The 15000-nt window shown below is 41.8% G+C and overlaps 1 protein-coding gene across 3 annotated transcripts in view; it reads right to left on the reverse strand.

Annotated features, from left to right (window-relative positions):
• kdm6ba (lysine (K)-specific demethylase 6B, a) overlaps positions 1–15000 on the reverse strand; it is a 92308-nt gene that overhangs the window by 34544 nt on the left and 42764 nt on the right. Inside the window, exon 1 of one of the 3 annotated variants that reach the window (XM_017472049.3) lies at positions 7366–7880. The exons of the other annotated variants lie outside the window; for them this stretch is intronic. The gene's annotated coding sequence lies outside the window, so the exon portion shown is untranslated. Of the gene's footprint in view, positions 1–7365; positions 7881–15000 lie in introns of those variants that run through there. 3 annotated transcript variants of the gene reach the window in all.

Below are 15000 nucleotides of genomic sequence, written 5' to 3' on the forward strand. Positions count from 1 at the left end.
CAGTTTCTGCGCTGACGAGAGCTGATAGGCACCAACTCAATACTACAGGCCCTGATGTTCAACGCCCAACTTCTGCTTGGTGTATCAGGGCCTTTAGAACACATTTAGGGGCAGTTTAAAACGACAACGTTTTCGACTAAAAACAGAAAACTTTTCATGCCCTGAAAACGCAAACTTTTGAAAACAGGTTTAAAAGTGCAAGTTTTTGAAAACGATGCCGTTATCGTCTCCGTGTAAACGTACAAAAATGAGAATTTGTGAAAACGATGACGTCATGCGCACACGTAGAACGTGTTCAGTCTATAGGCATGCACGTGAGTATTTCAAACCGACACGTGAGACATTCAAAACTACAATGTCGGACTACGGGACAGTGTGTGTGCTGCTCGTGATTTTGAGTTTATTGACGCTTCTCCAGCAAAGTGTAGATTTACTGCATCACTACTACAACCAGCGGAGATGCATTTGTTACATACGCCATAGTATTAACCCACATCTACGCCGACGAGGGGTTTTCAAAACCTCATAACGATCTTTGGAACTGTCTGTTTTGGAGAATATCTGTATCCTTTTATTGCTAATGAAATATAAAAAGCAGACTGACTGCCAGTGTCTCACTGTTTGATTTGTATATGCTGATTTTGTTCCATTTTGGTACAGTGATGTTCAATTATTACTGAAAAATGCACGATTTTGTGGGTTTTTTTTCAGTATCTGAAAATGAGCGAGTTTTGTTAACAGAACTCTGACCTGGAGCACAAGAAAAGCTAAAAGATGGGGTTGAAGACAGAAAAATCTCAATTTCAACAATGAAAAAAATCTTTATGCGCATTTTATGTACTTCAAATTATATTACATTAGGTACGTGTCAGGATTTATTAACTAATAAAAATAAGCAGAATCTATGCTTGACAAGCGTGAGTTTTCACAATGAATAATTTTCCAAGTCTAACTATCGAGATTATAAGTAACTGGAGACAGAACTACTTTTTGTACTCCATGTAGATCATAAACCACTGAAATCTTTTGAGAAATGTAAACGTTATTGTGGTTTTTATCCAGAAAACCACAGTCCCCCCCTCCACTTACTTGTATTTGTTTATAGGGCAGTCTTGCCCGGATCAATATGGTGGATATGCTGACATGAATGCTTATGAGCGCAGGCGCGTAGTGTTTCTTTACAAAGTGACCTCGCCATCTACTGGCCTGGCATGCATAATACAGCGTTTTTAGTCGTTTTCGCGGATCCGTGTGAACGGGGATCGTTTTGACGATGTTGTCACCTGTACACAAAACTTTTCAAAACTGCAAAGGAAACACTTTTCCGTTTTCAGTACTTCATTGTCGTGTAAACGTACCGTCAGATTTAATCCACCATAATGCATACATTTGAGAATACATCTTTTATTATCCGATGTATGATTGTCAGGTGATCATAATTCCAAGATCCCATTGCGATACTGTGTTCTGTATTAGATACTTTAAATTCATGTTTGGGCTACTTTATATAGTATACGTGTGACACTTTAGCATGCGAGACATGGTGTTTTATGGTCCATGTTGCAGTGCAGTGGATATCGTAGTCAGCTGAGTCATCAAATATTCAAATAGCACCAAAACAGAAGGAAATGGTGTGAAGGTCAAGGTTCAGACACCCTGTGCACATGGTAAGCATGCCATTATTACTTGGTATGCTATTGAAGAAGATCCTAATAAAATCCTAACAGTATCTTATAACAGATAAACGTGTTCCCTGTGTCAGATTATATGATGAAGATCATCTAACAATAGGCCGGAGTTTATTAAAACTGTTAAATCTTTTATGCTCATCAGTCAGGGTGAGCCGGGCTTGTGCAGAAAATTAGGCCTCTGGATAATAGTGGGAATGTTGTACCTACAGAAAACACCTTGTAAATGGTGAGGAAGAGAAATCTGGGGAAAAGAAAGGTACTTGAGGCATTTTTGTCCTAGTGCGAGACAAAACAAAATGCTCTTCTTTTAAATCCTGCGTTTCATTTACTTTTTTCATCACCACCACCACCATATCGGTGTCATCAAAAGTTATGAGTTCTGTGTATTAGTGGGTTTAAGATGAGCATCATCGCAACAGGTACAATTTCTGACAAAACTTTGTCATTGGCTTCTTTAATCATGGCAGCACTAAACTGGTCTCTGGCGATCACGTCACATTATGCCGTCTTAACTCACACCTAAAAAATTTTTTACAGGGTGAGATTTCTCAAAATCGGTCCAAAAATGACAGTGTTAACTAAGGCACACACTCTCTATCTGCTTCTCGAAGCTCTTTCGTTTGCAGAACTGGGTTACGGGGATGAAAAACAGACTGATCGTGCCAGTGTACACAAACATACACCTAACCTGACCTGTTCTACTTCTAACACACAATGCCAACAGTCCAGTCCTACTACTGCCCTGCCTCATTTGTGTGAGTGTGTGTGCGCGCGCATGCGCACGTAATGGTGTGTATGTTTGTGTAGGCTGGAGCAAGGCAGAATGATCTACTATTATACACCTGTCTCTTCCTGGGGGAGGAGCCTGACGCAGGACAGAGAAAAAGGCAATGAACACATGCACGTATATTTTTTTGCTCATGACTGCAAAAGAGACAAGTGTATGTATGTGCGATCTAGATTCGATCTAGAATTAAAATAAAAAACCTATGTAGCTTGGGGTTTAAAGGAAAGAGATGGCAGGAGAACGAATGAGCCATTGACACAAACACAATGAAGGAGAGAAATACGTGGAGATCGTGAGGGAGAGCGAGACAGAAGCAGAGACTGTGTGTATGTGTGTGTGTGTGTGTGTGTGTGTATGAGCAAGAGGGGGAGGGTTACTCTAGGACAGCAGAACCCAATGACATGACACAGATGCACAGAGCTACTGTGGACTGCTGGGAGAGGGGGATGGGACGAACGAGTGAGAGGGAGAGAGAGGAGGAGGAGGAGGGTGTGAAATCACACTGCTGTTCTATTTAACACTCCCCAAGAGCACATACACACACGCACACACATGTACACACCCAGCGGGGGGCACCACTATAGCTGCAAGCAAATGGCTACATATAAACATCCCAAACAAACCAGCGTGCATGCGCACACACACACACACACACACACACACACACACACACACACCTGCTACTGATACTGCTCCACAAAACAAATGGGAGAAACGTAATGCAATGCCACTGAACTATCCCCCCCTCCAATAAAACACGCGCACACACACCTCATGACTCAAAATCTCACACCTGCTCAGGCCCTGAGGGAGGTCACTTATCAAAATTACCCGTACCACGCACACACACGCACACCACAGAAAAACGAGGTCCCATACACCACTGGATCCTGACATTTTATCTATGAAGTTAAATGTGTAGTATCTACATGCTCCCTGCCCCGCTTCCTGATCATTCCTGCCCTTTGACTCTCTCGAATCTTCATTTGTACCGATTTCTTCCCTATAAATGTCATTTTTTATACTCAGTTTGAAACAATGCACAAAATTTGATTGAGTTGTGAGACTGAGCTAGCTCAGCATCTCTGCCTGATGATAGCTGAGGATGGACGAGGGGTGGAGGTGGGGAGGGGGGTGAAACATGACATGATATTATTGCCTAAATTGTTTTGTTGCTTGTTGCCACATACATGGTGGAAGAAATTAGAATAAATAAATAATAAATTTGCTTTTTTTTAAAAAAAAAAAAAAAAGAAAAAGAAAAAAAAAGTTATGTTTTTTCTTTTTCAGACTCACAAGATCAGCAACATTGGGAAATCCCCGAGGATGGGAAGCGGAGACAAAGCGACCATTAAATGCTCCAACACTTTTCTGCAGAAAATTCTATCCTGCTTACGGCATACATGCTCCTGCCCTTATCACACTACATACCTGCACCACCCACATATGCACACACAGACACACACTCCTTACATAAGAGGTGAGAGCTGAGTTTAATACTGGACTAAACAGCAGCATATGGAGAGAGTTACAGCAGACAGGATGAGACAGTCAGAGACAGAGAGAGAAAGAAGAAAACAGTATGAAAGAGAAAGAAGTAGCAGAGAAGCCTGCTACACACACACAAAATACATTGGTCTCAAATCTCTCATCGATTGGCATGATGCCATCCGCCCTTCCCCCATCAATAGTGTAACCCAATAGGTTCAATCCCATGACTCCATTTCAGTAATTCGAGATGCACATCCATGATGGGTCAGTCAGGTCACACAAGGGTCACGACCCAGAATGCATCAAGACAGGAGCGCCTTTCGGAGGAGTTCAATACTGGAAGCGTTTAGTTTAATAAGAAGGTCGGTTGGTGTGGTGTGTGTGTGACGTGATATGGTTGGCGCGTATGACGATATTGAACGTGGGAGCTGTGTGTAAGTTTTGTTTGTCTTCTCCGGTGGGATGTTACGTCAGAAAAAGGAAAAACTGAAGCCTGACAGCGATATAGAAACACACACACACACACACACACACACCAGAAAATTGCTTTTTTGAGCTTGTCAGACAAGCTGAAGTACAGAACCTACAAACAAAAGGAGGACTCTGAAGAGGTGAGCAAAAAGGGAGGCGAGGGAAAAGAACACATGGAGGCAGATCAAAGGGCGGCAGTGGAGAATTAGAGACATGACAAAACTCCAAGCTGCAACCACAACAGCATGTGTTTTCTGAACCTAGTAGTTTTTGAAAGTGGCATTCAACCTCTAAACCTCTTCTGGTTATGGCTGTACTAGGATCAGGCAATTTCTGTCCATTTCTGTCAGTTATTTTAGTGCTAGGCTCAGAAGGCAGCTGGGGGATGTTCCACAAACATGCAGCATCAAAATAAGAATTCAACTTTAACCTTTCTCTCACTGGTGAAATCACATGCATACACACACGTACTGATCTGAGTGAGCACCGTGTACTTGGGGTGGATAATGCATGCGATACTTAAACTTTCTCCATGAAATAACTTTGTCCATACAGTAACAAGTAGCTAATTGGATGCTGAAATCAAATTTTGTGCACTGAAATGGGTATATATGCAGATGTTCGATAAAAATGGATCGACCTTTATTTCAAATCATGGCGCTGCTGTTTGTAGGGTGTGTGTGTGTGTGTGTGTGCGCGTATTAATCTCATGTATCGTTACATGATCTTTTTGCCATAACCCCCAACCCCCACTGTGTATTACTCTATCCTCAGTGGACCTGGGAGGGGCAGGAAACACAGGTGTGGATCTGAGCGATCAGGTTACATGGTAATGATAATGATATGTGAGTACAAGTGGGAGGATGTGTGTGTGTGTGTGTGTGTGTGTGTGTGTGTGTGTGTGTGTGTGTGTGTGTGTGTGTGTGTGTGTGTGCGCGCATGCCTGCTGGAGAGAGTATGGCTTTCCAAGAACTAACCTAAACAAATAAAAGCCCTGTCTGTCACAGGACTCATGTGCACCCTCAGCAGCTTCTCTCTTTCACTCTCCCACCATATGACCTCAGAAAAAAGGGATGGCATTTCTCAGTGATCTGTCCTTTCTCCTCTGTGGGGTTTAAATCTATGCGCTCGCCCATGCAAGTCCCCGTCTCCCTGATGTTTAAACGAAGTGTGTCTGCCTGTTCCTCCCTCCCCCTATTCCCCTTCACTCCTTCACCCAAAGAACACAACACCAGCCAAGCAAGCAACACCACCCCTCCCCCATGCTCGTTCTCTCTCTCTCTCTCTCTCTCTGTCTCTCATGTCTCCTTTTCTTCTCCAGCAGCACACTCAATCACCCCCCCCTCCCTCTCTCTCCCCACCCCCAACCAACTCTCTCCATTCCACTGAATGCACAATCCTTACTTCAGGCAACCAGGCTGGGCCTGAGGGGCATGAGTGCAGACACAAACACACACACACACCTTTCTGTGTGTGCACATCTGCAGAGGAAGAGACGCCCATCAAAGACAGAAACAAGAGGTACTATACAAGGCCTTGTCTCGCTTTTAACCACTGTGTATTCCCTTAATATCATCAACATGACCCACATTTCAGTCCTCATATCATCTGCAGAAAAGTGATATTACAACTGAGAAGGTAGGAACAGTAGTCAGACGGGACTAGCCGGTAACGCTTCTATCAAACGAGAATGTAGGTTAAAAGCAAAATTGGCCTGAAGGCTACACACACACACACACACACACACACACACACACACACACACTGATAGGAGCCGGCACTTGCCACGCTACATCAGATCTGTTTTCGGAACAGACACACACGCGCCGGTCTGTTATTAGCTACTGTGAGAATGAGAAGGGAGCCAACACGAAAACTGAGAGTGAGAGAGATTACAAGAGAAAGGCGAGAGAGACTGTGGAGGGGGAGTAATCGAGGATGTTCTTCTGGAGATAATGAATGAATGAATAAATGAATGAAGTGATCAGTGAAAGAGGGGGCAGTTTAGCAGGACAATTCCCTGGGGGTGGGTGTGGGGGGGCTAATGGCATACTAACACAGAGTTCAGAGATTTGTGATGTAGGTGTGTATGCGTGTGTGTGCGGATCGCGTTACAACTGATAATGACACCGATGTGAAACATTCTGCTGTTGTTGTTTTTTCTTCACTTGCTTAAGTGGATTGATTTACTGAGGTGAAGACATGACTTACACACCCATGTCCCTGGCACAAGTGTTCATCTCCTCACGCACACACAAACACACTCCCTTGATTAACCAGAACACTCCAGGATGCCGGTAAACGACACAGGCAATGCCAAGCACATATACACACGCACATACAAACCACAAACATGCACACTGGAGCCAGAGCACACATACAACACACACACACATACACATAATCTGTGGCTAACAATAGTCAGCTGAGTGCTAAGGTTCACACCGATTATCCCACAGTCCAAAGAACAAATGTATTTCCACTTCCTGCTTCATTTACTGACCAAAAATAAAAAGTGAGCAAACAAACAAACAAATAAAAAAAAAAATTCAAAAACAGGCAAAAGGTTAATCAAGAACCAACCTGTGCAGCAAAGCAATCATGCAGTCTGCATAAAAAGAAAGAAAAGCGAGAAGAAGAAAAAGGAGAGCTTAACAGAGAAGCGAGTAAAACGTGTGACAGTCCATCTAACCAGAACAGCCTGCACTACAAGCTTCCTTTGTGCAGCATTAATCCTGAAAAGCCGACTCCAACTTTTCTCTCTCCCCGGCTTTCTGGCTCTTCCAGATTTGCTGACTTTGCTTGAGTCATGCTTGCTTTGTTTGAAGGCAAAAAAATAAATAAATGACACTGCACGAACAAGTGGTGTAAAGAGAACCACAACAGGAGAGAGAGAGCGAGCGACAGAAAGGCAGCGTGGCTTACCGTGGATTTAAATGTCCAGTCCCTGTTCACACAGGCGCACTAATTCCACAGCGTGTTTGGGGAGTCGCAACTCGCACACAGTCCAGCTCAGCAAATCTGTGCTCCTGTTTTCCCTTTAAACCAGCAGCAGGCTTCTCTACCTGCCCCCTTACACACACACATGCACGCACGCACGCATGCACACAGCAACACATAAAAACATGTGAAAGCTGACAGTCCAGAGGTGAAATTCCACCTGAATGCAAACAAATCATAAATACACACAACACACAGGCTCTCTCTCTCCTCTCTTTCTTTCCCTTCTTCTGCCTCTCTCACTCCCCCTCTCTCTCACACACACATACACATGCTCTCTTTCTTTCTGGCTTTTCTCCATTCACCAGTCAAACAAAGAAAGGAGCTGAGCTCTCTCTCTCTCGCTCTCTCTCTCTCACACACACATACATACACACACACACGCACACACACACACACCCATACATACATTCACAGAGCTCCTAAGCCCAACCCCCGCTGTAGGCCTCTGCCTCTCCATTTTTTCTAAACAGCCCCTCCCCCATGGCCGTCACCCCTCTCTCCTCTATCCTCCCTGTCTCCACTCGCCCTCCTCCCCAGTCCCTCTCTCCTCTATCCTCCCTGTCTCCACTCGCCCTCCTCCCCAGTCCCTCTCTCCCTCCCATCCTCCTCGCTATGCACTCTCTCTCTCTCTCTCCCTCTCTCCGCGTGTCAAGCAGATGGGATTGAAGATGGGATTGCTGGAAAGTGGAAGAAACACTTTACTCTCTTCCTTTCATTGCAGCGCTCTTGTAAGTGTAAGAATGAGTTACAAAACATATTTAAAGGTGCAGTTTGTAATTTAAAATAAATAAATAAATAAAATTCTTGACCAATAATAATCATCTAGTTGTAAGCAGACCACAGGAAAAGTATGTTCTACAATGTTGCCATACAATAGATCAGGCTAGATTTTTTTTTAGGTTCAGGCTTTTGTTTATCGTTTCTGGCCCTGAAATTAGCTCCACCCCCAGCCAGTATTGACATACTCAGCTCTTTTAGCTACAAGGCAACCGCAAAGACGTACATAGTTTTATGAGAGCGGGTGTGCAAAGAACAACGCCTTTCACACCTGTATGCTTTATACAGGAATTCCATGTAAAGTTTTAACTATGAATGCAAATGAATCCTAACATGGCAATCGACCAGAACAAGCTCTAGTACAGGTTTCTAGAAGTTATCTGAAGGGTACGTGTGTAAACAGCTGATACGTTCCACAGAAAAAAAAAAGGAGGATTTTGCTCTGACATTGTTTAAGGTGACCGATTTAAAACATTAGCACAGTGACGGTTCAAGAAGGACAGAAGACGCAGGTGATAAACAAATTTATTTGTTTGGCATGTAAACAGCACCAAATCCATCGTGAGATTTGTTACAGGTCACATCCTATGTAAACGCGAAGGCGTACATCCTAGTAAAATACCATTTGAATTCACATCAAGTGACTCGAAAATGACAAACTGCCCCTTTAAGTAGTCCAGACAAAAGCTAGATTTTTGTAGAGACTGCACATGCATGGCAACAGACTGCAGATGCTGCCACAACTGCAAGAATATGTACAATTATGTGGATGACACCCACACATACACACACCCACGTGTTTCTATGTAATAGTGTGTGTAGGTGCACAATGCTGGTGCAGCTGTGGTAAAGAGTGCACGGGTATGAGGTATGAGAGGGAGACTTTAAACACACAGCTGTTTTACACAGTGTCTACAACACTTTCCCTACTGTTACAGACAAAAATAGCTCTTTTTCTGTACACACACACACACACACACACACACACACACACACAAAGACAGCCAAGTGCAGTTAAGATTCACACCGTGGAAGTCCGGAAGCAGTGACCCTTATGGAAATCCTGCTAACTCACACTGCAGTGAAATTATACACAGCTTTACAGATAATACAAAGAAACACAATTCACTTATCAGGGGTGGGAATCTCTAGGCACCCCACGATTCGATTACGATTCAGAGGACTGCAATGTGATGATAAAATGATTATCGATGCATCTTAATGCATCTTTATTTTCTATTGACTAATTCGGCATAACCCGGAAGTGTGCCAAATCGCCATTACTGCTGTGGCGATCCCTCCTCTGAAAATAGTTTTGTATGACTCCTTTGTACCCGAATTTGACAGCTTTTAAGTCTGTCATTTTTGTGTAAACCGAGCTAGAACAGAGCCTTGTCACAAATGTGTTAGAACTGTGACAGTTCCCCCGTACTATCGTGTGTCTCTGTTATGTGTGGCACGTAATGGAGGCTGAGACGGATGCAAGTGAAGAGAAGAGCTTTATTGTAGAGAGGCAGGCGGACAAATCCAAAACGTGGAACACAGGCGTGGTCAAAAACAGGCAAAGAGTCAGGCGATCGGCAAACAGGCATAAACGTGATTAAGGGAGAATCAAATAACAAGGACGAGAATAGGATCAAAACTATGGACCGCAAACGAGGAGGAAATGCTTGGTACGGTGGTAACACTCACGCAGTACTTCGCACCGCATATAGACACACAAAGGGTTTAAATAACAAACATAATCAAGGGCGAACACAAAACAGATGAGACTAATGATGGCACATAAGGGAACAACCAATGACAATACAGGGGCAGAGACGGGACAGAAATTATAACAAATGCCCGTGTCAAAAGTAAACAAAGTCAATGTCATTGAAACCCGGAAGCATGCGCTCTGGAACCGTCCACATCGCGATGCATCTAAGAATCAAATCTCCCCCCCCCCTCTCATCACTTATACAAAGCTAGACAGATAGACAGAGAATAGCTATTTTGTCCCCCCTCCCTCAAAGTACCATCAGCATTATTGCAACATCAATTCCAAAAAAGTTGGGACACTGTGTAAGATGTGAATAAAAGCAGAATACAATGATTTGAAAATCACATAAACCCATGTGTTATTCACAATAGAACATAGAAAACACATCAAATGTTTCAACTGAGGAAATGTACCATTTTAAGAAAAAAATAAGGTAATTTTGAATTTGATGGCTGCAACACGTCTCAGAAAAAGGGGGCAACAAAAGGCTGGAAAAGTAAGTGCTACTAAAAAGAAACAGCTGAAGGAACATTTTGCAACTGATTAGGTTAAATGGCAACAGGTCAGTAACATGACTGGGTATGAGAAGAGTCTTAGAGAGGCAGAGTCTCTCAGATATAAAGATGGGATGGAATCTGGAAGGAAGCAGATGTTGCTCTAAAACCTGTATATACCTTTCAGCATTGATGGTGCCTTTCCAGATGTGCAAGCTGCCCATTCCATAGGCACTAATGCACCCCCATACCATCAGAGACACAGGCTTTTGAACTGAGTGCTGATAAAAAGCCGGATGCTCCCTCTCCTCTTTAGTCCTCTATAGTTTAGAGGCATTTCAAATTTCGATTTGTCTGACCACAGAACAGTTTTCCACTTTGCCTCAGTCCATTTTAAATGAGCTTTGGCCCAGAAAAGACTGCAGTGTTTCTGGATCATGTTCACATATGGCTTCTTCTTTGCATAATGGAGCTTTAACCAGCATTTGTGAACAGTGTTCACAGACAATGAGTTCTGGAGGTGTTTCTGAGGCCATGCAGTGATTTCCATAACAGAATCATGCCTGTTTTTTAAATGTAGTGCTGCCTGAGGCCCCGAAGATCACCCTTTGCTTTTCACCCTTGATGTTATGATGTTATGTACTGTAGTCAATGAGATATTCAGAGTCTTCACAATTTTACATTGAGGAACATTATTCTGAAATTCTTCTACAAATTGTAGACGCAGTTTTTCATATATTGGTGAACCTCTGCCCATCTTTACTTCTGTGAGACTCTGCCTCTCTAAGATATTATTTTTATACCCAATCATGTTACTGACCTGTTGCCAGTTAACCTCCAGCTGTTTCTTTTTACCAACATGTACTTTTCCAGCCTTTCGTTGCCCCGCCCCAACTTTTTCGAGACGTGTTGCGGCCATCAAATTCAAAATGACCTTTTTTCCCCTTAAAATGGTACATTTCCTCAGTTTAAACATTTGATATGTTTTCTATGTTCTATTGTAAATAACATATAGGTTTTATGAGATTTGCAAATCATTGCATTCTGTTATTATTTACATTTTTCACAGCATCCCAACATTTTTGGAATTGGGCTTGTACTTATTTTCTACTTATTACTTTCGCAACAGCCAATTCATGCTAATAAAGTTATCTGTATTATAATTCGAATAAGAGAGAGATAGAGAATAAAAGGGAGACAGAATTACAGAGCGAGAAAGAGAGAGAGCGCGAGAGTACAGAGGGCTGGAGACAGGCGGATAAAGCAGGCCACTGGGACACTGCCCTACACTGTATATAATCCCCACCGTATTGATTTATGATTGATTAGATTTTTCAGCATTCCTGAACCGATGACTCGCATATGAAGAGCTCACAACGAGCACATTTTTACATTTAATCTTTTGCTTTTATCCAAAGCAGCTTACAAAGGAGACACAAAACAATCCAGAGCTGTTAAAGGATCTAACTCGAACAGACACGAGTGCCGTGTAACCCTGCGTTCACATTAGCACTGACAAGTCTCTCATCTCGCTTTGCAGCTTGTCTCATGTGAGCATGTGTGGCTAATGTTATCATCGTCACTTGTGTTCAGCTTTTTCAACTTCGAATATGAGATTGTAGTATCCAAAATATACATGTGCTACTATAATAATAATAATAATAATAATGATAATAATAATAATAATAATAAACAACTTTATTTTATAAAGCACCTTTAAAGCAGCTTCTCAAAGCGCTGTACATAAAATCACAGTCCACAGAAATATATAACAAATAAAAGTTAATAAGAACAAAAACAACAACATTAATAATAAAAATAATTATAAAACAATCTAAAAAGACATCAGCAGTCGAATGCAAGTTTAAAAAAGTGTGTCTTGAGAAGAGCTTTAAAAATGCCAAAAGTCTGGGCTTCCCTGAGTTCAGGAGGAAGAGAGTTCCAAAGTGAAGGAGCATAGACAGAAAAAGCCCCGTCACCCATAGATTTTAGGTGTGTTTATGGAACAGTTAACAGATTACACTGTGAGGAGCGCAGTCTGCGATTTGGGGTGTAAGGGATTAATAAGCCAGATAAGTATTGCGGAGCCAATCCATGTAATGCCTTGATTCTCTAAAAGATCTCTCTTTTTCCGGTTCCGGTGACAGGGTACGCCGGCGTGTTTTGCTGCCGCTCCTGTTACCGTTTGGTTTGTTTTCGTTTGTTATTTTAAGGCATATTTATTTATTTTTTAAATAACTGCGAGTTTTTTAAGTTACATTGTCTTTAGTGCCGTTACGATTATTATAAAATGTATGTGTCACAGTGTTGTTGTTGATTACATGGAAAAAAAAATTGTAGTAAAAGCCAGGAAAGTAGGTGACCATGTTTTCTTCCACTTTTGAGCACCAAAATGTGACACAAGTTACATTCCAACTAAAGGTCGTAACCTCTGACTAGGGAAACCCCCCCAAAAAAAAATTCCACCTAAATTTGGAATTCCTACTCTGGAACTTCAGATTGTCTCCTCAACTGTGAGTTCAGCAAGTGACATCACATAAACTTGGCTGCACACAGCATCAACAGTAGAAGAAGAAAACAGCATAGTGTATCTATAGGCCTGGTCACACCTGGCATGAACAACCATCGCGAGTGATCCGATCTCAAGCGCACAGCCGAAACTCATCGCCGTTAACACCTGGCATTATAAATGCATCTTCAGTGACTACTTGTGATCAGATTTCATTGTTTCCGGTTAAGAAAGGCTGTCACTCTTCCGCTGCATTTATTTTCAGCCAGAAATGTCCTGAGAATCATACCTCATGCACCTCGACAGGCTGTTTCAAATGTTTGTTTTTTTTTTAAATAGCGTTGTTTGCTAATGATACTTATAAATGACTGAGAGATGAGATGATGAAAGAAGCTATGAAAAGCAGATGCTTTTGCCTCTGTTATTATAGCATCACCTTTATCCATAAGTCTAGCGGTGGAGAACTAGAACTCTGCTATAAATGTTATATACAGTCATGTAAAAAATTTTTTATAAATAAGTACACCCCATGGAAATTGTTGGCTTTTTATTTATTAATTTTTTTTTTTTTTTTTTACATGTTTGGTCAATTTGATCATCTTTGAAACAGTGCCTATCAATAAAGTTGAAATACTTGAACAAAACCACAAGGATAATTAGCTTTTCAAGCATTTATTCAACAGAAACATCAATATATGTGATATTCTTCTGTGGACAAAAGTAAGTACACCCTTGGCCTCAGAAGCTAGAATTGCCCCCTTTAGCAGAAATAACTTCTTGTAGGTGTTTTGCATAACTGTCCACCAGACTTGCTGGAATTTTTTCTTCTTTTTGAGCCATTCCTTGGTGGACTTGCTAATGTGGTTAGGATCATTATCCTGGTGAAAGGTCCACTTTTGGTTCAACTTCAACTTTTGGACAGATGGCCTCGCATTATCTTCAAGCACTCTTTGATATGATGCAGAATTCGTAGTTGAATCAATGAATGCAAGCTGTCCAGTCCCTGAGGCAGTGAAGCAACCCCAAACCATAACATTTCCACTACCATGCTTCACAGTTGGTATGAGGGGCTTCTCCTGAAAAGCTGTCTTTGGTCTGCACCAAACATGTCTGCTGTTACTGTGGCCAAACAACTCTATCATTCGTCTGACCAGAGCACATTAATCCAAAAGACCTGTACTTTTCCTATATGCTTATTGGCAAACTGTAGTCTTGCAAAGGCTTTTTCCTGCAGGTCCAATTTGTGCAATCTCTTTCAGACTATAGAAGCATGCACTTTGAAATGCACTCAGACACTGCTCTTGGCAGTCGTTTGAAATGTGCACCATTTGATTATTTTGATTACAAAGGAAAAATGTATTTCAAATAATTTGGAGATCTTTTTAAATCCCTAGCCAAATATAGGAATCCACAACCTGTTTTCTGAAGGCCTTACAGAATAATTTAGATCTTGCCACGATGACACCACACACCTCAATAGTAAAGGGAACACCAGACACTAGATATGAGAGGGGTATAAATAAGACAGGATCCACCTGAACTCCCTAAGCAGGTTCTACTCACTGGCACCCAATCCTGAACACCCGATTCTAATTTTATTGATTTGAAGGTGTAATAAATGTAGGGGTATACTTACTTTTTCCTTGTGACTGATCTGTTTTTTGTTCATTTAAATTGTGAAAATTACTACAAAATGTTCATTTTATATCATTTGATAGAGTGTATCACCTTTATTAATAGGAACTGTTTCAAAGAGGATCAAATGATTGCTTGTTCAAATATGTCAAAAAACCCAACAATTTCCATGGGGTGTACTTATTTTTTCACTTGACTGTATGTCTATTTTCAAACAGTCTGGAACTGATTACATATTTCCAGCTAGGTCAATGATACAGTCGATTAGTTGGTCGGTTGCTGGTGTCTGGGACACATCGAGACGCTGATGTCAGTCTTGATAAGGGCGTCTGCCAAATGCTGTAAGGAGGAAAATATACATCACTAATCACTGGCAAGCT

Source organism: Ictalurus punctatus, chromosome 7 (genome assembly GCF_001660625.3).
Source record: "Ictalurus punctatus breed USDA103 chromosome 7, Coco_2.0, whole genome shotgun sequence".
NCBI lineage: Eukaryota > Metazoa > Chordata > Actinopteri > Siluriformes > Ictaluridae > Ictalurus > Ictalurus punctatus.